The sequence below is a fragment of the Saccopteryx leptura genome, chromosome 4 (assembly GCF_036850995.1).
Source record: "Saccopteryx leptura isolate mSacLep1 chromosome 4, mSacLep1_pri_phased_curated, whole genome shotgun sequence".
Taxonomy (NCBI): Eukaryota; Metazoa; Chordata; class Mammalia; order Chiroptera; family Emballonuridae; genus Saccopteryx; species Saccopteryx leptura.
This window is the reverse complement of record NC_089506.1, coordinates 101,144,161-101,165,300: the sequence shown is the minus strand read 5'-3', so window position 1 is coordinate 101,165,300 and position 21,140 is coordinate 101,144,161. Positions and strand designations below refer to the sequence as shown.

The 21,140-nt window shown below is 40.7% G+C and overlaps 1 protein-coding gene across 5 annotated transcripts in view; it reads left to right on the top strand.

Annotated features, from left to right (window-relative positions):
• The window catches only part of ENOX1 (ecto-NOX disulfide-thiol exchanger 1), a 617,728-nt gene that overhangs the window by 233,374 nt on the left and 363,214 nt on the right, over positions 1 to 21,140 (top strand). Inside the window, exon 1 of one of the 5 annotated variants that reach the window (XM_066380847.1) lies at positions 6,807 to 6,859. The exons of the other annotated variants lie outside the window; for them this stretch is intronic. The gene's annotated coding sequence lies outside the window, so the exon portion shown is untranslated. Of the gene's footprint in view, positions 1 to 6,806; positions 6,860 to 21,140 lie in introns of those variants that run through there. 5 annotated transcript variants of the gene reach the window in all.

Here is a 21,140-nt window from a genome sequence, read left to right as displayed (position 1 = left end):
ATCCTTGGTTATATTGAGTGTGATCTGTGCTGGGTGCTTAGAAAACGGACAAATTAAGACAAAGTTTCTGCTATCATCCAGTTCTCAGGTATAATTTAAATTTATAAACAAAGCATGGGATTGGTACAGCAATGGAAGTGTTTATGGGAGGGGTACAGAGATAACCCAGAGAAGGGAATGACTAGCTTTTACCAGGGTGTGGTGTCAGCTGTGACTTGGGCTTTCCAAACCAGGTTGGAGTTTATCAAGCAGACGAGAAAGCAGAAATAAGCCCTGGCCGGTTGGCTCAGTGGTAGAGCGTCGGCCTGGCGTGCAGAAGTCCCGGGTTCGATTCCCGGCCAGGGCACACAGGAGAAGCACCCATCTGCTTCTCCCCCCCTCCCCCCCTCCTTCCTCTCTGTCTCTCTCTTCCCCTCCCGCAGCCAAGGCTCCATTGGAGCAAAGATGGCCCGGGCGCTCCTTGGTCTCTGCCCCAGGTGCTAGAGTGGCTCTGGTCTCGACAGAGCGACAGAGCGACGCCCCGGAGGGGCAGAGCATCGCCCCCTGGTGGGCAGAGCGTCGCCCCCTGGTGGGCATGCCTGTTGGATCCCAGTCGGGCGCATGCGGGAGTCTGTCTGACTGTCTATCCCCATTTCCAGCTTCAGAAAAAAAAAAGAAAAAAAAAAAAGAAAGCAGAAACACCATGTGAAAAGACAGGGAACTAGAAACATCATGATGTGGTCAGGAGCTGTAAGGGGCTTACTTTTGGGGAATGCAGACTGATGGTAGATGGAGCTGAGTGAGAGCAGCCGGGGCTGGATAGAGGGAAATTCATGCCCTGCCATGTAGCATGCTCTTCATACTTCAAGTAAAAAATTCTTTTTTTAAGTCTTTTTAAGTCTCTCCAAACATTGAGAGAGAGACAGAGACAGAGAAAGGGGGGAGAGAGAGAAAAGCATCAACTCAATGTTCCACTTAGTTGTGCACTCAGTGATTGCCTCTCGTACATGCCCTGACAGGGGATCAAACCTGCAACCTCGGTGCCCTGGTGTGATGCTCTATTCACTGAGCCATCCAGCCAGAGCCCCAAGTAAAAGATTTTAGTAATAGAAGAGTCATTTTCTCAATATGACTCTTCATGCAGTAATGCCAGAATATTCTTCCTCTGCTGAAAGTTTCACTGGACGTATCTTTTACCCATTGTGGGTTACAGTAAAAATAAAACTTTCAAGAAGTTCTGTGAGCAAAAGCAAAGGAGATTTAGGGCAACAGAAAACAGTGTAACTGGTAAATTAATTAACAAAATGACCTGGATGAATTATCTGAGTTTCTTCTATCTATCTATCTATCTGTCTGTCTGTCTATTGTCATTCATCCATCCATCCATTCATCCACCCACCCAATCTATTTCTCTGTCTTCCATGGCTGTTTTTTGTATCCTTATGTGCCATATTTCATAAGAGATCCCAATGAGAATAAAGAATCAGGAATGAGACGGACAAACATGATTCAACACTGTGATGGAAAGGTCCTTTCAATAGCAGTGTTGTTTGGAAAGGGGTGAGGATGCTGGCAGGAATATGTCCCAGGAACTATGGAACTTTTCCAGATAAAAGGTTGAGGGAATGGATGAATAAGTGAGGGAATACATTTATAGCTAAAGGTGCACAGCTATTTACTGTCAGTTACCTGATTTTTGAAGCTTTTCTTACAAAGGGACCTCAGCCACAATGCATAAAATTATTGTTTCTATAAATATTTAAAGGTTACCTACCTGTGCTGTCCGCCCTGGGGATCTGACAGACCTGCACCCATCATGGACAGCATGAAATCATGAGATTGCACTTTCCTGCCGTACCCAGGCAGAGTTCTCCTCAGCTCACACTCCTAGCAGCTGCTGCTAATAGATCAAAATTGGCTTTTGAAATGAAGTCTGTTTGCGTTTCCCTGTCTAGTCTCATTAGTAGAATGAGTTTTTAAAATTTAATGATTTGGGTGATGCAAATAATAATTATACTAATGGCCCCAGGTCAACAAATGAATGTAGGAGCTTGCATTTTGGTGGGCCCAGAACACCCTCAGTTCTGTAGCTTCAGGGTTGGCTTTCAGGGAGAGTGTGGCTGCAGCTAGAGCTGCGGACCATGCTGGGCATGCATGATTCGGGAGCCTGCTTGTTCCCTCTGTGCTGTTCTCTCTTCTTGCAGCTTGGGATCCGGCTTCACCCTGAGAGCCTCGGGCAGGCTGGGCAGATCTTAACAGAATGCTTCTGGGAGGAGGTTATCATGCTGTGACATCGGTTTGGCTAAAGTGTGACTTTCCTCCTTCTTAGTGACAGAAATGGCCAGAAGAGTCTCTGAATTTTTCCAAAGGCACTCTGACATGTTTGCTATGGATAATTCTTCATTCATTGTTAGAAGCTGAAATTTTGATTCAGATACTGGGTGTTCTTAATGTATGTCACTCTCCATGGGCAGTGTGCTACATGGCAGCTGTTCTAGAAGGTTTCCTGCCTATTAGGGAAGGGGGACCGTGATTTCTGGATTAGCCTGTAGAGGAAAAGCATTTATCTAACACCTTTAATCAAAATGCCATGGCTGTCATTATTTAGAATTTGGTTTAAATCAAGTTTATAAACAATAGTGCTGGTTGTCAAAGAATTGAAAAAGGCATGATACAGGCATATGTCTTTTTATTGTATTTTATAGTGCTTTGCAAATTTATTTTCTTTATAAATTGAAAGTTTGTACTGACCAGGCGGCAGCACAGTGGATAGAGCACCAGACTGGGACATGGAGGACCCAGGTTTGAAACCCCGAGGTCACCAACTTGAGTGTGGGCTCATCAGGTTTGAGCAAGGCTCACCAGCTTGAGCCCAAGGTCGCTGGCTCGAGGAAGAGGTCAATCAGTCTGCTGTAGCCCCCCTGACCCCGGTTAAGGCACATATGAGAAAGCAATCAATGAGAAACTAAGGTGCCGCAACAAAGAGTTGATGCTTTTCATCTCTCTCCCTTCCGGTCTGTCCCTATCTGTCCCTCCCTCTGTCTCTCTCTGACTTGTCACAAAATAAATAAATAAATAAATAAATAAATAAATAAATAATTGTGCCAAATCTTGTTAAAAAAAATTGAAGGTTTGTGGTAACCTTGCATCAAGCAGGTCTATTGGTGTCATTTCCCCAACACCATTTGCTCACATTGTGTTCTTCTGTTACATTTTGGTAATTCCACATTATTTCCAACGTTTTTATTGTTATATTTATGATCTGTGATCAGCGACCTCTGAGAAATTGTTTGTGAAAGAAAGAGTCGAGGCAAATTGGTTCAGTGGTAGAGCGTTGGCCCAGCATGTGGATGTCTTGGGTTCGATTCCCAGTCAGGGCATACAAGAGAAGTGACCATCTGCTTCTCCACCTTTTCCCCTCTTCTTTCTCTCTTCCCCTCCCACAGCCATGGCTTGATTGGTTCTAGCGAGTTGGCCTCAGGCACTGATGGCAGCCCCATGGTCTCCATTGCAGGCACTAAGAATAGCTTGGTTGCTGAGCAACAGAGCAACAGCCCCAAAGGGGCAGAACATCACCCTCTAGTGGGATTTCTGGGTGGATCCCAGTCCAGGCACGTGAGAGAGGCTGTCTCTCTGCCTCTCCTGCTATCACTAAAATTAAAGAATAAAAGAGAAAGAAAGAAAGAGAAAAGAAAAGGAAGAGTAGATTGATGTGGCCGACTAAATTGACTTATTTTAAGAAATGCCATAGCCACCATGGCCTTCAGCAGCCACCACACTGATCAATCAGCAGCCATCAACACCAGGCAAGATCCTCCAGCAGCAGAAAGATTATGACTTGCTGAAGGCTCAGTTATTGGTTAGCATTTTTTAGATCTATGAAGTATTTTTCATTAAGGTATATACATTGTCTTTTTAGGCATGATGCTATTGCATATTTAATATACACAGTACAGTGTTAAAAAAAAGTTTTTACATGCATGGGGAAATGAAAGCACTCACGTGACTTGCTTTATCGAGGTGCTGGGTTTATTGTGGTGGTGTAGAACTGAACCCGCAGAACCTCCGAGGTGTGCCTGTATGCTACCCCAGGAAATATCCGTTACCTAGGGATGTTTGTATATTATATTTTGAAAGTACAACAGATCAGCAGTTTTATAGTAGGGAATATTTTCTGTGATTTTTAGTGACCCAAAGTAAACATTTTTAAATGTCAGAATGCTTTAAACCCAAACAGGCTGGAGTCTCATTAGAGAGCAGACTGGCTAGAATGCACAAATCAAAATCTCCTGCCATGAAATTTATGGTAAACAAGAAACCAGGAAAAGGAATGTATGCAATTCAATAAATATCAAGCTCTGGGTTTTTTGCTTGTTAAACTCAAATATGTTTGAAGTTATATAATCATACCCTGATGCATATTATCATGATTTATAAATCTGCCTTATAAATTCTGCTTTTATTACTTGCAGCTCTGATTGTGAGAAGGGAGCAAAGCAGATGTATACATTGCATAGTGTGGCCCTGGCTTGTTCGTTCAGTGGATAGAATGTTGACTTGGTGTACAGATGTCCCAGGTTCAAACCCCAGTCAGGACACATATGAGAAGCAACCATCTGCTTCTTCACCCCTCCCTCTACCCTTTCTCTCTCTCTTCCCCTCTTGCGGCCACTGGCTCGACTGGTTAATGTTGACCCCGATGCTGAGGATAACTTGGTTGATTTGAGCATCAGCCCCAGACAGGGGTTGCCAGGTAGGTCTTAGTCACGGTGCATGCTGGAGTCTGTCTCTCTGCCTCCCCTCCTCACTTAAAAAATAGTAAAAATAAAAATAAAAGATTACATAACGATTCCTCCTCTATGAGATGCTCATCTCTCTGTACCTCAGTTTTTCTCATCTAAATCGGACATTTATCATTCTCATTTTCCTACTTTCCACAAATATGTAAAGATTAATTAATTATTGGACCACATCTAGACAGTGATAAGATTAATTTGGGTTTTATTGTTTATCATTTCAAGCAATTATAATCTTTAAAAAAACCCAAAAAACAAAGTGCCTCTCGGCAAGCGGCTTGGTTTTTGGATATAATTTTGTCCATTTTAAAGCATAGTAAACATTGAAGAAAAAAAACAACGAACTATTACCAAAAGGTCAGATAAAAGTGATAGAATTTATTTGACTGAAGATCACATGATTTTTAAAACAATGAAAGAGATAAAAAGATTACAAATGAATTCCGAAGTGGAGAAAAATCACTTGACGCTCTACCGCTGAGCCAACTGGCCAGGGCTCACACACATGAACATTTAAACTCGTAATATTTTATTTAAAATATAAGGATAGTTCAGTAAGATACTTAACTCTTCTAAGATCTGTGCCTTCTCTTCTGAGAGTGGAAATAGTCTTCAATTATTCTTCTCTCAAATAATACCAGCCCAGACAATACTAAGTTCTTAGCTTCTAGGCTTAGCTCTTTGTCTTTCAGAAATAATATTTTATTCCCCCAAATAATCATTATTTCTTCTGTATTACTGTAGTAAAAGGACTTTAACAACAACAAAAAAAATCACAATCTAACAGAAGATAGATATGCTGCTGCCATTGAGAATAACAATTTGTATGTTCCAAACCTATAAATAAAATATATTTACTCACCCTGAGTGTTCATCTTCCTTAGAAATACTAGTAGAATATAGTAAGTATAAAAGTACTTGACCTATGCATTGATGGTTTGCTCTAAAATGGCTATACCTAAAATATTCAAATTACCTTAAATTTGTGGCCAACTTCATTGAGTTTACTCCCTATTATTGTGGAATAATTATCCTTTTTGAAGAAAGCAGTGTGACATCATAGAGAAATTTGGTCTTATTATTTTAAGAATTTAAGAAATCTAATGTCAAATATAAACTGGTATATTAATCCATGCTAATAAATGACAAATAGAGAAAATGTAAACCTTGATAACTCCAGAACAAGTTACGTACTTCTATTCAGCATGTGTATGAGGGCAAACTTTAGGTGCAGAAATATTGTGTTGAAAATTGGCTTATAAAAACAGGCATTACTTAAATTTCCTATTCTTAGTTACCGTCAGTCATAAGTTATAATACTATAATATGTGTGGCGATTATAAAGATTAAGCCAACAAGTGAAATAGAAACGTCTTTTTAAAAATTGTCATAGTACCTAAGATTCATTTTCCATCCATCAGTAGTTTTGTTTTGCAGAGCGACCCTAAGGGACCTTTATTCAGATGGCATGTTTTGTTGTTGTTGTTGTTGTTACATAAATCTTAAAGGGTTAGAGCTGTGCCAACAATTGTTTTCCTTCTCTGGTCTTGGTTTACACATCGCTCACTCTTGGATTTTTGGCTGTTCCCAGTTGATTTTTTCCAATGGGCTAATTTGGAAGTTCACAGACAAAATAAGGAAACAAAAGGCAGGAATTTTTTATTAACCAAACAAATTATACTAAAATTCTGCTGAAGATGGTGGATTGCAGACTCCCAGCCTCGCTCCCTAGTGTGTCTTTGTGGGACCCGGAGCTGCGACCCCCTGGTTGCCCTTTACTCACCCAAGCCTTTTGCTTTCCTTCATCAGGCTCTTTGGGTCCCATGGCCCCATCCTGGATCCAGGGGTGAGAGCCCCAGGCCACTAGAGCAGAAGGAAGGGGGCGATATGTGTTTGATGTCCAAAGCTGGAATTCACAATTACGTTTTCTTTAGGAAACGTTGTCCTTGGCACTGGCCCTCTCGCTGCTCTGCCGGCCGCGTTCTCCTCTGTGAACACACTGACCGCTTCCAGCCTCGACCCTGCAGCTGGCTCTGTTCTCCCTGCCGGGGCTCCCTGCACTGATCTCCTGTCACCTCCTGTAGGTACCATTCAGATGCCACCTCCTCCCAGTGGCTGTCTGCCACATGAGGACACTCATCTTTACTTTCTTCTTAGCACTTTTACTGTCTGAATAACCCTCCTTCATCTGTTTCTTTATTTTTTATGTTTGTGTCCCTTGTTATGCCTCTTTCCTGCACAGAAATATCAACCTCCTGTGAGTACAGACCTTGTTTCTCTTTGTTCCCACTGTCAATCCTCTCTGAGGAGAGCAGTGCATTGGTTGGTGGTAGGCATTATTCAAATGAGGAACGAACGAATGAATGAGTGAATGAATGAACGAATGAATGATTGAACAAACAAAAGAAAGAAATAGATGACAGTACTATTTCTCTGCCAGGCTTTATTGGGGCTGAGGACCAGCCTGGAAAAGTTTCCAGCCTGCCCAGCAAGACAGGTGTTTCTTTTTTCAAATCTTTGTCTTAGAAACTTTTGGAACACAATTTCCTTTTCTTAAGTTAGGGATTAGCCCTGCTTCTGTGATAACAGCTGATTCAGCTCATTCATTGAGAATAAATAAACATTTTCCTCTTTATATCATCAGAACTGAGGTGTGTGAGGGGTTAACTCCTTATGCATACACACGTTTTCAGTTGTTTCCCCTCCCCTCCAAACGCAGCCTTTAGTTGCGCCTGCACGCACTGTCCGTGAGCCAATGTAGTGCGTGTTTACAGCTCTTCCCCGCCTTTGGAATGCACCCATGTGTCTCTGCTTCTCTAGGCCTCCTGCTCCGGGCCTTCTGCCTGTGTCTTGTTGCATTTCTCAACTGCTTCTTCCAGGCTCCCGTTTCTGTGGTCACAGAGTACATAAGTAAGTTCTTTTGGACTCTATCACACTTTGACTCATACTATTCTCCATATTAATTGTTATTAATGAGCCACATTTGTTTAAAACTTGTCATGAATGAGGGCCCGCTCTGTGTGACAACCCCTTTACCCTGCAGCAGTCCTTTCCTGTGGCTGCTCTTATTAATTCAAACACGCTCTACCTATTTGTATCCTACAGATAAGGACTCTGAGCCCAAGCAGTCAGGTGGACCTGAGTAACCCAGTGACCACATTGGGGGCAGGATTTGCATCTTGCAGCTGGCTCCCATGCCCGTGCTTGGCCTCACCACTTGAATAAGTACAGGTGAGCGCATTGGCTGGTCTCACGCCCGGTCATTCTCTGCAAAGCAGTAGCAAGTCCAGTCTGTGCTCTACATAGAGTATACTTTCCATATTGTGCATTAGGGATGATGATCCCCAACACGGATCAGCTCAGGCAATCTCTCTGAAGATGCAAAGGAGTCACAAGGATCTGCTGAATTCTTCCCTAAGTGTAGTAGTAACTTTCTAGACCTGTCTGTTGGTTACGCACTTTGTTTCCCCCCTCCCTTCCAGAATTGTTGGTAGGAATGGAGGGAAACATATAAAAGAGTAAAGAAATTTCATGTACGGCCCTTAGAATGACTTCTAGGTACAAGGAGCAGACACATTTCGGTTGGGCTTTGGACTAACATAAAACAGGAAGTGGCCCGGTAAGAGTGGACACATTATATATAGAGGGCCTTTGTGACTGTGGAAATTGGAGGGGTTTTCTGCCAACTAGTCCCTGTGCTCCTTTTGCCTAAGATAAGCATAATGTCCATCAGGATTATGGCTGGCCCCATGCAATCTATGTCTTATAGTTACTGATGTGTTGTTTTAAAATATCTTCACTTCTTCTAGAAGAGAAAAATAAAAATAAAACAAAAATGAACTTAACAGATAAATGAGAAGTTCAGAAAAGTATTCCTGATAGAAATCAAGGTCTCCCTTGTTATAAATTATAAGCACCGTGTATTTTTATAACCTTCTACCTATGACCCATCACTGTTCTGGATGGGTTCTTTCTTGCTGGTTATCTTTGGCAGCTCACTTGAAGGAGGAAATGCCACCTTCATATTAAAGGAAGATATTCTCCACAATTATGAGCCTTGTTCTGTTCATAGCTTCAGGGATTTATGATTTGGGATAATGTATATATATACCTCAAGAGCAATAAAGGAAGCCTCTTTAAATAAGTACTCCTTTTCAGAAGTTGTCTGAACTGCCAGAGATGGTGAGATCCAAATCTGCAGAATCTGCAGTAGGTTTGGGATCCAGACATTTAGTCTTAAGCCCCCTTGAATCTTGCATCCTCTCCTATGTTGTGCACAGAATGCTGGATTTCATTGCAGTTTATCTAGAGCCAAAGCACAACAAAAGAATGTTTTGATTTTAAATAAAGAATTGAGCACTCAAAATGAGAAAACACTGTAAAAACACCCACTAAGTGTACATGTGTTTAAAAGGGCAATTTCTGTGGCCTGTGACCCTTGCACATTTAAGGAACCAGCAAGCCAGAGAGCTTGTCTGATTCTAAATGTTGCTCCTGCCCACCCCTTCCTTGAGCAGGCACAGCTGAACCCTGTTGAATCTTGCCAATAGGCCAGATGTGTGAGAGTCGGCCAGATTTAGCTGAGTGAGTAGTGCGACGAACTGAGAAAGCCCCTAGTAACATATTTTTACTCTGTTTGTGGCATCCTTTTTGTTGTGGAAGCCAAATAGTTTGTAGAGAAGGAAGACCAAGGAGAGGAAGGCTGAAAACAAGAGAAGCCTTTCCTCACAGTGCTTTTGTCCTCATTACTAAGGTGACCAACTTTTTACAATGAAAAGGAGGACAAAAATAAATTGAAAACAATATCGTAAATAAAAGAAACATTGTATTCATTGCAACGATACTGCACTATGATATGATAAATGCATAATAAAAGCATTTGTAATATTTTATATTGTAATTATGCTTACATGCCTATTAATTTTTAATAATAATTGTAAGAATAAAGTACTCATTTAGTAAAACTAAATATCAAACAAAATCACTAATTTGGAATGATATTCCGGTGTATTTATCATTTTCTCATTAAAAAACGTGTTTTATGCAACTATTTAATCAAAATGCATTTTTAATAGATATGGTTTGAAGTTAGATTTCCACTTTAAAACTCAAATTATGGGAAAATACTTATAAATAAAATTATATGTATTTGGAAATTATTAAATAGATAATTAATAAAATGTGAATTGTGCTGACTTGTCTATGATTGAATATTCACTGAGAAAGAAATAATCGTGAGTCTACAATGTCATATGTGCCGTGTTGTGTTTCAGTAAGAAGTACACAAAGCCATTTGCGTGCATTCAGTATATTGCATGCTCTCTCAAGGTCTCCTGTGCGGAGCGCATGCGTCTCATAATCGCACCTCGCTTCACTGTACTGATCTTTGATGAATCGTCATGTCAAATAAAAATACGTCACATCACATGCAGTGGATTGACTCTGCATTGATCAAATATGGACATTTACAGATTAGAGCGTCGGCCTAGCGTGCGGAGGACCCGGGTTCGATTCCCGGCCAGGGCACACAGGAGAAGCGCCCATTTGCTTCTCCACCCCTCCGCCGCACTTTCCTCTCTGTCTCTCTCTTCCCCTCCCGCAGCCAAGGCTCCATTGGAGCAAAGATGGCCCGGGCGCTGGGGATGGCTCTGTGGCCTCTGCCCCAGGCGCTAGAGTGGCTCTGGTCGCAATATGGCGACGCCCAGGATGGGCAGAGCATCGCCCCCTGGTGGGCAGAGCGTCGCCCCATGGTGGGCGTGCCGGGTGGATCCCGGTCGGGCGCATGCGGGAGTCTGTCTGACTGTCTCTCCCCGATTCCAGCTTCAGAAAAATGAAAAAAAAAAAAAAAAAAAAAAAAAAAAAAAAAAAAAAAAAAGAAAGTCTTCCAATATCAAAAAAGGAGGACATGTAGGAGGTCATTTTTTGAGGGAGGACGGAACTTACAAAAGAAGGACTGTCCTCCCTAAAGGAGAATGATTGGTCACCTTATCCTTATGGAAACAGTATGATTGGAGGGTAGAAGGAGACAACTGATCAAGTGGCAGAAAAGTATTTTATTAGAAAGATATCTCAGATCCAAGGCTGTATTAGTCAGCTGGTGAAAGAAAATCTGCTACAAAAAAAAAAATTAAAATAAAACCCAATAGCTTTCTTACAAAAATCTATCTCTCTTTGCATCTTTTGTTGATTTCCCATTTATAAATTTCCATATGATCCATTTTGCCCTTTACCTGGAAGAGTAAAATAAAATGAGTTGTCAACCTATTTAGCGTTGGAAAGTGCATATGTCTCCTTGTGATAGATGGAAAAATAAATGGAAGTTTGCTGGAACCAGGCAGGTCCGTGACTAGTTCACTGATCAGTGGGGGGAATGCCGGCCTTGCCCAGGGCTGAGACACCCAGAGTTGTGCAGGTACCGGAGTCCAGTCTGAGAGCCCCTTTGGCCTGCTGTGCCTCAGGGATGTAAGCAATTGGCTAATTGCTTTCAAATGAACTGCTCTTTGAACAAGGACACCCAGAGGAGTAGTTCACACTGGAGACTACAAAATTCTTTTGACCAGTCAAGCCCCATCATCAACACAATAGCTGATGGACTTTTGGCTGAACAATGGAAATAGTCACAAAGGTGTTTGTGGAGAGTGAAAAGGGAAGCTGCCAACAAGTAGCCTGGCTAAGCTAAGTGGCTCCACTTCTCCTGGTACCCAAGAAGGTGCTGGTACCTTCTTTTTTTTTTAATTTTTATTTATTTATTTATTTATTTATTTATTTATTTATTTATTTGTATTCTGAAGCTGGAAACGGGGAGAGACAGTCAGACAGACTCCCGCATGCGCCCGACCGGGATCCACCCGGCACGCCCACCAGGGGCGATGCTCTGCCCACCAGGGGGCAATGCTCTGCCCCTCTGGGGCATCGCTCTGTCGTGACCAGAGCCACTCTAGCACCTGGGGCAGAGGCCAAGGAGCCATCCCCAGCGCCCGGGCCATCTTTGCTCCAATGGAGCCTTGGCTGCGGGAGGGGAAGAGAAGAGACAGAGAGGAAGGAGGGGGGGGGGGTGGAGAAGCAAATGGGTGCTTCTCCTATGTGCCCTGGCCGGGAATCGAACCCAGGTCCCCCGCATGCCAGGCCGATGCTCTACCGCTGAGCCAACCGGCCAGGGCCTGATGGTACCTTCTTGACAGTTCAGCACCATGTTGGTTTCCCAGCCTTCAGAAGGTACCATAGCACCCTTCCCAGTAGCATTGGCTCACAGTGCCATCTCATGGATGGATGCCCTCCAGCTCTGTTGTGATTTCCCACAGTGGGACTCTAGGATGAGATTTGATAGCTTCCTAAGGCAAAAGATATGTGTGAGTATGGAAAATACCAGTTATAGTAATGTAAGCCATATCAGGCATGACCGCCTAACCAGTAAGTCTTCTTAGCCCTTGTTTTCCCATTTCTGTTTTTTTCTTCTTTCAACCATGAAATGAATATGCCAGTGAAGGTGTGTGGGCTATTGGATAGGGTTCTGTTTTAGCACTGAGTACAGCCTCTGATGCTGCCTGACACCAGATTCCATGCAGAACCAGTCAAAACCCCAGTGCAGCTCATCTCTGCCATCTTTTCCCATCTCACATGAAAGCCCTCCTGGACAGGAGGTCCCCTCACACACTCATTTCTGTTCCTGTCACAGAGATCCTTCTACCAGAACCATCCTCCCAGCGCCCTTCCCTGAGTCTGTGGCTTGCTCCTAGCTCCCTGTTTTCTATGGTAAGCAGGTTTCCTGGTAGCCTTAGATGTCTTTATAGAATCCCCCACCCCTACCATCTCCTAGCCCAGGGGTCGGAAATGTTTTTGGCTGAGAGAGTCATGAACACCACATATTTTAAAATGTAATTCCATGAGAGCCATACAACGACCTGTGTATGTTATGCATTATCCAATAAAAATTTGGTGTTGTCTGGAGGACAGCTGTGATTGGCTCCAGCCACCCGCAACCATGAACATGAGCGGTAGGAAATGAATGGATTGTAATACAAGAGAATTTTTTATATTTTTAACGTTATTATTTTTTTTTAATAAAGATTAGTCTGCAAGCCAGATGCAGCCATCAATAGAGCCACATGTGGCTCACAAGCCATAGGTTCCCGACCCCTGTCCTAGCCATAAGTGTAACGTCTCTCTTAAATGGAAGATATCCTGCCTTTGCACTCCTGACCCCACAGTGCTTCTGGACTTGGAGATGGCCTGAGAGTTCTGGCTCTTCATTCTTTCTCTAGCCTTTCCTACCCTGAGGCTCATGCAGTCCTGCTGCCATCTTTCCTGGTTGTTGGGATGGACTTCTCTACCCTTAGGCATCTCTGATCTGCAATGTGAACCTTCTGCTTCACACTGGAAAGTGTGCTTCTACCTACTTGTCCTTGCTTTTCCTACAGATTGAAATAGCTGTCATTTTCCCTTACCTACTCAAATCCTGTTTAATGTCTTTTACCATTTCCCTAAAACCTGCAGCCAATGGAAATTTCTCTTTTAAATCCTACCGTAGCCTCTCTTTGGCACATAATTATATATGGTGCTTGTGACGGTCAACTTTTATTTTGTATCATAGTTTAAATGTTATAATGCTATATAATTTAAGTGTTTTTTGCCTACAGACCTTAGATTGTCAAGCTGTTTGAAGATAGAATGTTATGAGAACTTTCTTTATTATAATTACTATCAAATTTATCTCTAATATTGAAGTGTCTGATAAATGTTGGTTGAATGAAACAAAGAATTCATCAGCCATAAGTAAATATATTAAGGTGTTAGGGGGCCTCGCTGTCTGTTGTTGCTGATTTGCTAGGTCTGGCCTCTTACACACATTTCTGGATGTGACCCCTTACTTCTCGGTTCTCACTTGCGGAACGAGTTGAGCGAGCTGTAGTCACATAGTTTGAGTTGGTGAGAAAAAAAATATTTTAAATTAAACATTATAAGCACAAAGTAAATGTGTAGCAGAGTCAAAAAAAGATTCACTGTCATCTCTATAAATAAGAGTATACAGTGTCCTGAAGAGAAAGCCTAATGTTCTCTGTATTGATCACTGAAAAACTGTTTTTTTTTAGTCTTTTGCTGTGTATTAAAAAATAATAATAATTTGTCTTATATTTAAAATGATTGGACAACTAAGACGACTGGCAACTTTCTTTTTTAATTGCTTGCTTGTTTTCCTGGAAGCAACAAAGAGAATGGAGAAGTCAAAGGGTTAGAAGAAAATAGTTATTTACAGTTAGAGCTGACCATGGGACACTTCGTTATGCTTCGAATGTCCATGTGGCATCAGAGTACTTTTAATTTTAGGAAACCACCCCAAAGGAGAGAGTTTTAAGTCAGGGGAGTTTGGGCAAGATTGAAAAGTGCTGAATGTGGCCCTGGCCGGTTGGCTCAGCGGTAGAGCGTCGGCCTGGCGTGCGGGGGACCCGGGTTCGATTTCCAGCCAGGGCACACAGGAGAAGCGCCCATTTGCTTCTCCACCCCTCCCCCTCTCCTTCCTCTCTGTCTCTCTCTTCCCCTCCCGCAGCTGAGGCTCCATTGGAGCAAAGATGGCCCGGGCGCTGGGGATGGCTCCTTGGCCTCTGCCCCAGGTGCTAGAGTGGCTCTGGTCACAGCAGAGCAACGCCCCGGAGGGGCAGAGCATCACCCCCTGGTGGGCAGAGCGTCGCCCCCTGGTGGGCGTGCCAGGTGGATCCCGGTCGGGCGCATGCGGGAGTCTGTCTGACTGTCTCTCCCTGTTTCCAGCTTCCGAAAAATAACAAAAAAAAAAAAGTGCTGAATGTGGGATTTGGGAGGTTGTGACTGTTGGGTCCTCCTCCCACGGTTGGGTCTCTGCCATGTGCTGTCTCTGAGAAGCAGGATGTCATCCTAGTTGCAGCGGAGCAGATTCATGCATATTTACCAGTTGCAAATTATGAATGTGCAGCCTAGAGAGTAGCGTGTTCTTTGTCTTTCTGCCTTTCTTCCTGCACTAATGATTCAAAAACTCTTCTAACACATCCATAATTTGGAGACTGGTTTTGTAACTTGTCATTTCCTTTGTGCACTAATTAAGTCTTTGTAATTTAAACAGAATTTTATTTTCCAGTTTGAATTCTTCCATGCAGATAGACTGAGGTCTTCTCCATCCTGTGTTGTTGGGGCTTTGATATAATGATTTATTAAGGTACTAGGAGAAATATTGATCCTGCTAATAGCTTCTGCCGTGCCACATAATGTTTTACATTTTACTCCACTGAAGACCATATTCCCTCCCTCGTCATCTGATTGACGGTAAATGCTTTGGCCTTTTCTCAGCAATTATCTCACTTACCAAAGCAATGGGTAAAAGTCAAGTATTTATAGACTAATTAGTGAAGTCAACATGTCCAAATAGAGTACTTTTTATATAACACAAAGAGGTATTGTACTGGACTGTGAAATTAGTGAAATCAGGTACAAGGCAGAGAAGCAAGGGTTGAGAACACCCATGAGAGAGGAGACATGCTCCTGGCGGCAGTTGTCTTTTGTGTGATTATTAGGACACAGCTAAGGTGATGTTGTAAGAATAGCACTTTTCCTTTATAGCTTCTCTTCTTAATCCCAACGTCTTTTTACTTGTGAGAACTTTGTGATATTAGTGGGTTCTGAGTTTACTTTAGAGTCATTTTTTAGAGTTTAGTATCTCAAGATACCTTCGGACAGGAATAAATCGTTTAACACTTGAGCTATTGGGTGGAAAAACATGATAAAAATGCAAATATCATTCTGTTATATATAAAGCTACTTTGTATTTTCAAGTCTTCATTATTGTCTAAGGTATAAATAGCTCAATTTTGAAAATAAGATAAATGTTGTTGATATATCAAAGAGTGTAATGGGCTATATGAGTCAGAAGGCCAGGTTTGGTTGCTGGCTTTCTAGCCAGTCACCATGTGTCCTTGTGCTCACATAAGTCCCTTAGGCACCAATTTAATCATTTTGGAACTAATAATACAAAAAAAGAGAAAGAAAAATCAAAGGAGATAATGAATGTCTAATTACTTTGTAAATTATACAGCACTATAGAGATATAACTCTGTTTCCCCCAGCTTTATTGAAACTTTATTGACATAAACATATGTAAGTTTAAGGTATACAGCGTCATGATTTGATATACATACATATGGTCATATGATTACGACCGTAAGGTTAGAAACCTCCATCCCTTCATGTAATTACCTTTACGATTTACTCTCAACAACTTGAGAGTAAAGTCTTATTAACTACAGTCCCTATGCTTTCCATTAGCTCCCCAGAGCTTATTTATTTTATAGCTGGAAGTTCGTACCCTTTGACCAGCATCTCCCCATTTCCCCCACACTTCAGCCTCCGGCAACCACCATTCTACTTTCAGTTTCTATGAGTTTAGCATTTTTAGATTCCATATATGAGTGAGAGCATACAGTACTTGTCTTTCTTTGTCTGACTTTGTTCACTTAGCATAATACCCTCTAGGATCATTTATATTATCTCAAAAGGCAGGATTTTATTCTTCTTATGGCTGAATAATGCTTATATATACAGGATGGGGCAAAAGTAGGTTTAAAGTTGTGAGTATGTAAAACATTGTTTATTCCTATACTATCATTTGTTAATTATTGTTATTTTTTTCATGTGAACAACTGTAAACCAAATTTTGCTCTGTCCTATATTTAAAATAGTATTTCATAAAATATATATTGTGTATATAAAAATCTATAAAATATATACAGTATGTATAATAGGTATCTGTATGCATACATATTTACACACATACACACATATATATGTATCACATTTTTAAAGAAGTATTTGTTGTACTTTTTTTATTTTTTTTTTATTTTTAAATAATTTTATTTTTTTAATGGGGCGACATCAATAAATCAGGATACATATATTCAAAGATAACATGTCTAGGTTATCTTGTCATTCAATTATGTTGCATACACCCCATCACCCAAAGTCAGGTTGTCCTCTGTCACCTTCTATCTAGTTTTCTTTGTGCCCCTCCCCCTCCCCCTTTCCCTCTCCCTCTCCCCCCTCCCCCCATAAGCACCACATGACAATCAAAACAGCATGGTATTGGCAGAAAAATAGACAATCAGACCAATGGAACAGAATAGAAAACCCAGAAATAAAACCACATATATATAGTCAAATAATTTTTGATAAAGGGGCCAACAACACACAATGGAGAAAAGAAAGCCTCTTCAATAAATGGTGCTGGGAAAACTGGAAAGCCACATGCAAAAGAATGAAATTGGACTATAGTTTGTCCCCCTGTACTAAAATTAACTCAAAATGGATCAAAGATCTAAACATAAGACCTGAAACAATAAAGTACATAGAAAAAGACATAGGTACTAAACTCATGGACCTGGGTTTTAAAGAGCATTTTATGAATTTGACTCCAAAGGCAAGAGAAGTGAAGGCAAAAATTAATGAATGGGACTACATCAGACTAAGAAGTTTTTGCTCAGCAAGAGAAACTGATAACAAAATAAACAGACAGCCAACTAAATGGGAAATGATATTTTCAAACAACAGCTCAGATAAGGGCCTAATATCCAAAATTTACAAAGAACTCATAAAACTCAACAACAAACAAACAATCCAATAAAAAAATGGGAAGAGGACATGAACAGACACTTCTCCCAGGAAGAAATACAAATGGCCAACAGATATATGAAAAGATGCTAATCTTCTTTAGTTACTAGAGAAATGCAAACCAAAACTGCAATGAGATACCACCTCACACCTGTTAGATTAGCTATTATTAACAAGACAGGTAATAGCAAATGTTGGAGAGGCTGTGGAGAAAAAGGAACCCTCATACACTGTTGGTGGGAATGTAAAGTAGTACAACCATTATGGAAGAAAGTATGGTGGTTCCTCAAAAAACTGAAAATAGAACTACCTTATGATCCAGCAATCCCTCTACTGGGTATGTACCCCAAAAACTCAGAAACATTGATATGTAAAGACACATGTAGCCCCATGTTTATTGCAGCATTGTTCACAGTGGCCAGGACATGGAAACAACCAAAAAGCCTGTCAATAGATGACTGGATAAAGAAGATGTGGCACATATACACTATGGAATACTACTCAGCCATAAGAAATGATGACATCGGATCATTTACAGCAAAATGGTGGGATCTTGATAACATTATACGAAGTGAAATAAGTAAATCAGAAAAAAACAGGAACTGCATTATTCCATACATAGGTGGGACATAAAAGTGAGACTAAGAGACATTGTATCACATTTTTTATCCATTTATTTGTTGATGGACACTTAACATTGCTTCCATGTCTTGGCTATTGTGCATAATGAACAGAAGAGTACAGGTAGCTCTTTAAAATAGTTATTCTATTTCTTTCTGTTATATAACCAGAATCGGGATTGCTGGATCATCTGGTAGTTTTATTTTTACTTTCTTCAGGAATCTTCATTCTGTGTTTTTTAGTAACTATACCAATATATATTCCCAACAACAGTTCACCAGGGTTTTCTTTCCTCTTCATCCTCACCAACCAACACTTGTCTCTTTTGATAATAGTAATTCTATTGTCTTTTTTGATAATAGTAATTCTAGCAGGTGTGCAGAGATATCGCATTGTGGTTTTGATTTGCATTTCCCTGATGGTCAGTGATGATGAGCATCTCTTTACATACCTTTTAGTCATTTATATGTCTTCTTTGGAAAAATGCTTATTCAAGTTCTCTGCCCCTTTTTAGATCAGAATATTTGTTTTTTGTTTTTTCTGATGAATTACATGAGTTCCATAGATATCATGGATATTAACCCATTATCAGATAGATTGCTTGCAAATATTTTCTCCCATTCCATAGGTGGCTTTGTCATTTTACTGATTGTTATTTTGCTGTGTAGAAGTTTTTTAGTTTGATGTTGATTTTTGCTTGTGATGCTTGTGCTTTTGATGTTATCCAAAAAATTATTGCCAAGACCACTGTCGACGAGTTTTTCTCCTCCAGTTTCACCTAGTAGCTTTACGGTTTTGGGTCTTACATTTAATTTTTAGTTTGTTTTGAGTTAATTTTTGTGAGTGGTGTAGACAGTTGTCCAGTTTCACTCTTTGCATGTGGATATCCGGCTTTCTCAGCACCACTGGTTGAAGAGGCCGTCTTTTCCCATTGTGTATTCTAGGTACCTTTCATCTAACCATCTATGTATGTGTTTATTTCCGGCTTTCTACTCTGTCTTATTGCATGTGTGTCTGTCTTTATGCCAGTACCAGACTATTTTGATTAGTATAGCTTTATAATAACTTTTGAAATCAGAAAGTATGAGGCATTAAACTTTGTTCTTTTTCAAAATTGCTTTAACTATTTAGAGTCCCTGAGATTCCCTATGAATTTAAGATGGGGTTTTTCATTTCTGCAAAAATACCACTGTGATTTTGACAGGGATTACATTTAATCTGTAGACTACTTTGGGCAGTATTGACATCATTACAATACTAAGTCTTCCAACTCATGGACATGGGATTTTCTTTCATTCATTAGTGTCCTTTTTAATTTCTCTGTATAGATCTTTCACCTCCTTGGTTACATTTATTCCTAAATATTTTATTATTTTTGTTGGTATTATGATGCTAAATGAGATTGTTGTCTTTATTTTTTAAATAGTTTATAGAAATGCAACTGATATTTGTGTATTGATTTTGTATCCTGTAACTTTACTGAATTTGCTAATTGGGTCTAACAATTTTTGGTGTAACCTAAAAAGCAATCATTTGCAATTATGTAATGGCCAGTGAGGGGTTCCTTATGAGATAAATGCAGACAGACATCAGTAGTAATGCAGCCCATATTGCTGTAAGTTGATACTGTTTCTATTTTGGCCTGTGTTGTACCTTCTTATTAGATGTGTGGTTAGAACCTCATGTATACCTGCTTTTGTCATCCCATATACATTTTGGTAAGGGATAGAAAAATCTCTTTAGAATCTACAAAGGAGGTTATGGAATTGCTTTAGAAATAATAAAGAATGCCTCGTTATTCAGGACCCACTTGTAATTATTTATGATTCACTGCAAGTGGCATTAATGCACTTGGGAAGATACTTCAGTGTATCTGCCATAAGCAACCATCACTGTGTGCCTGATTTATGCCATGCTGGTTGTTTGTTCATTATCCTGCACTTCCTTTAATCCCTCTACTTGTCATTATCTTTGGGTACTAACAATTTGTAAAACCAGAAACCAAAGCAAAATCGAATGGTACAAATGACATCCAAAAGGAAGGAGGCAGAGAGATTTAAGTGAGCCAGTGAAGTCTGAACTTTCTCTTCAGATTTTACCATCAGGGCAGTCAAGTGTCAAGTCCAGTCTGTCCTATGGGGCAGCATAGTGTTTGTTTTGGAAAATTAATATAATTGTGGGATGGAGACTGTTCTACATTTACTATTAACTTCTGCTGTGACTTCTTCATAGACTACTTAATGCAAGTTTCCCCAGTTTAGTATATAAAGGTTGTAACTACAGCTATAGAATTCTTAACCAAATATTCATGGTCAACTTTGTTGCCATCATTCATTTTTAAATATTTTCTCCACCTCCTAGTGCCCCTCTCATCTGTCTTTAGGTACTTATAGCATCCATAGGTTGCCTCTGACTGCCAGAGTTCCCATTTGTTTCAGAACCTCTCAACCCCCATCCCCACTCCTCCAGCTGCTCAAGTACAAATATCTCAGGTTCCAAAATTATCTATTTCTCTTCAGTGTCATTTTTTTCTCTTATTGTGGCCGATAAATTAGGAAAACGTTATATGGTTAAACTAATTCATAATAAGGTCTCTGTGACCAGTGAAGTCCCTCCTCTAATGCCTCTATGGCTGTGTTTCCATTTTAAAGGAGAATGATAGTCTTCCAATATGCTATTGACGTGGTGAGCAATGTATTCACTCATTACTTCAGTAGGTAACTGAGGGCCTGGTCTTACCTGCATGCATCAAGACAGAAAAAGACTGGGAGGTCAGGTAGATCTTTCTGACTGGGTTGACACTGGCTAAATCCTTATGTCAGGTGTGCCTTGGTTCTGTTTATACGGAGGAGTGGCCATGGTCCTACCTCCCTGTAGGTAGCACTCATTTCAGAGCAAGTGGGAGGAGGAAGAACGGTTATGGAGACAAGCAAGCTATGGATATGCAGTGGGAAACCCAGGGAGGAGGACGAATAGCCAGAGGAGCTGAAGTATTTTACCCTGAAGGTCTCCCCTGACCCTAAAATTCTGTGTGCATGAGAGAGAATAAAGGAGGAAATAATGTATGGAATGTGAGGGGAAGGGGGAGGGCTCTGGGAATACAGTAAGAGGCTGCATTTT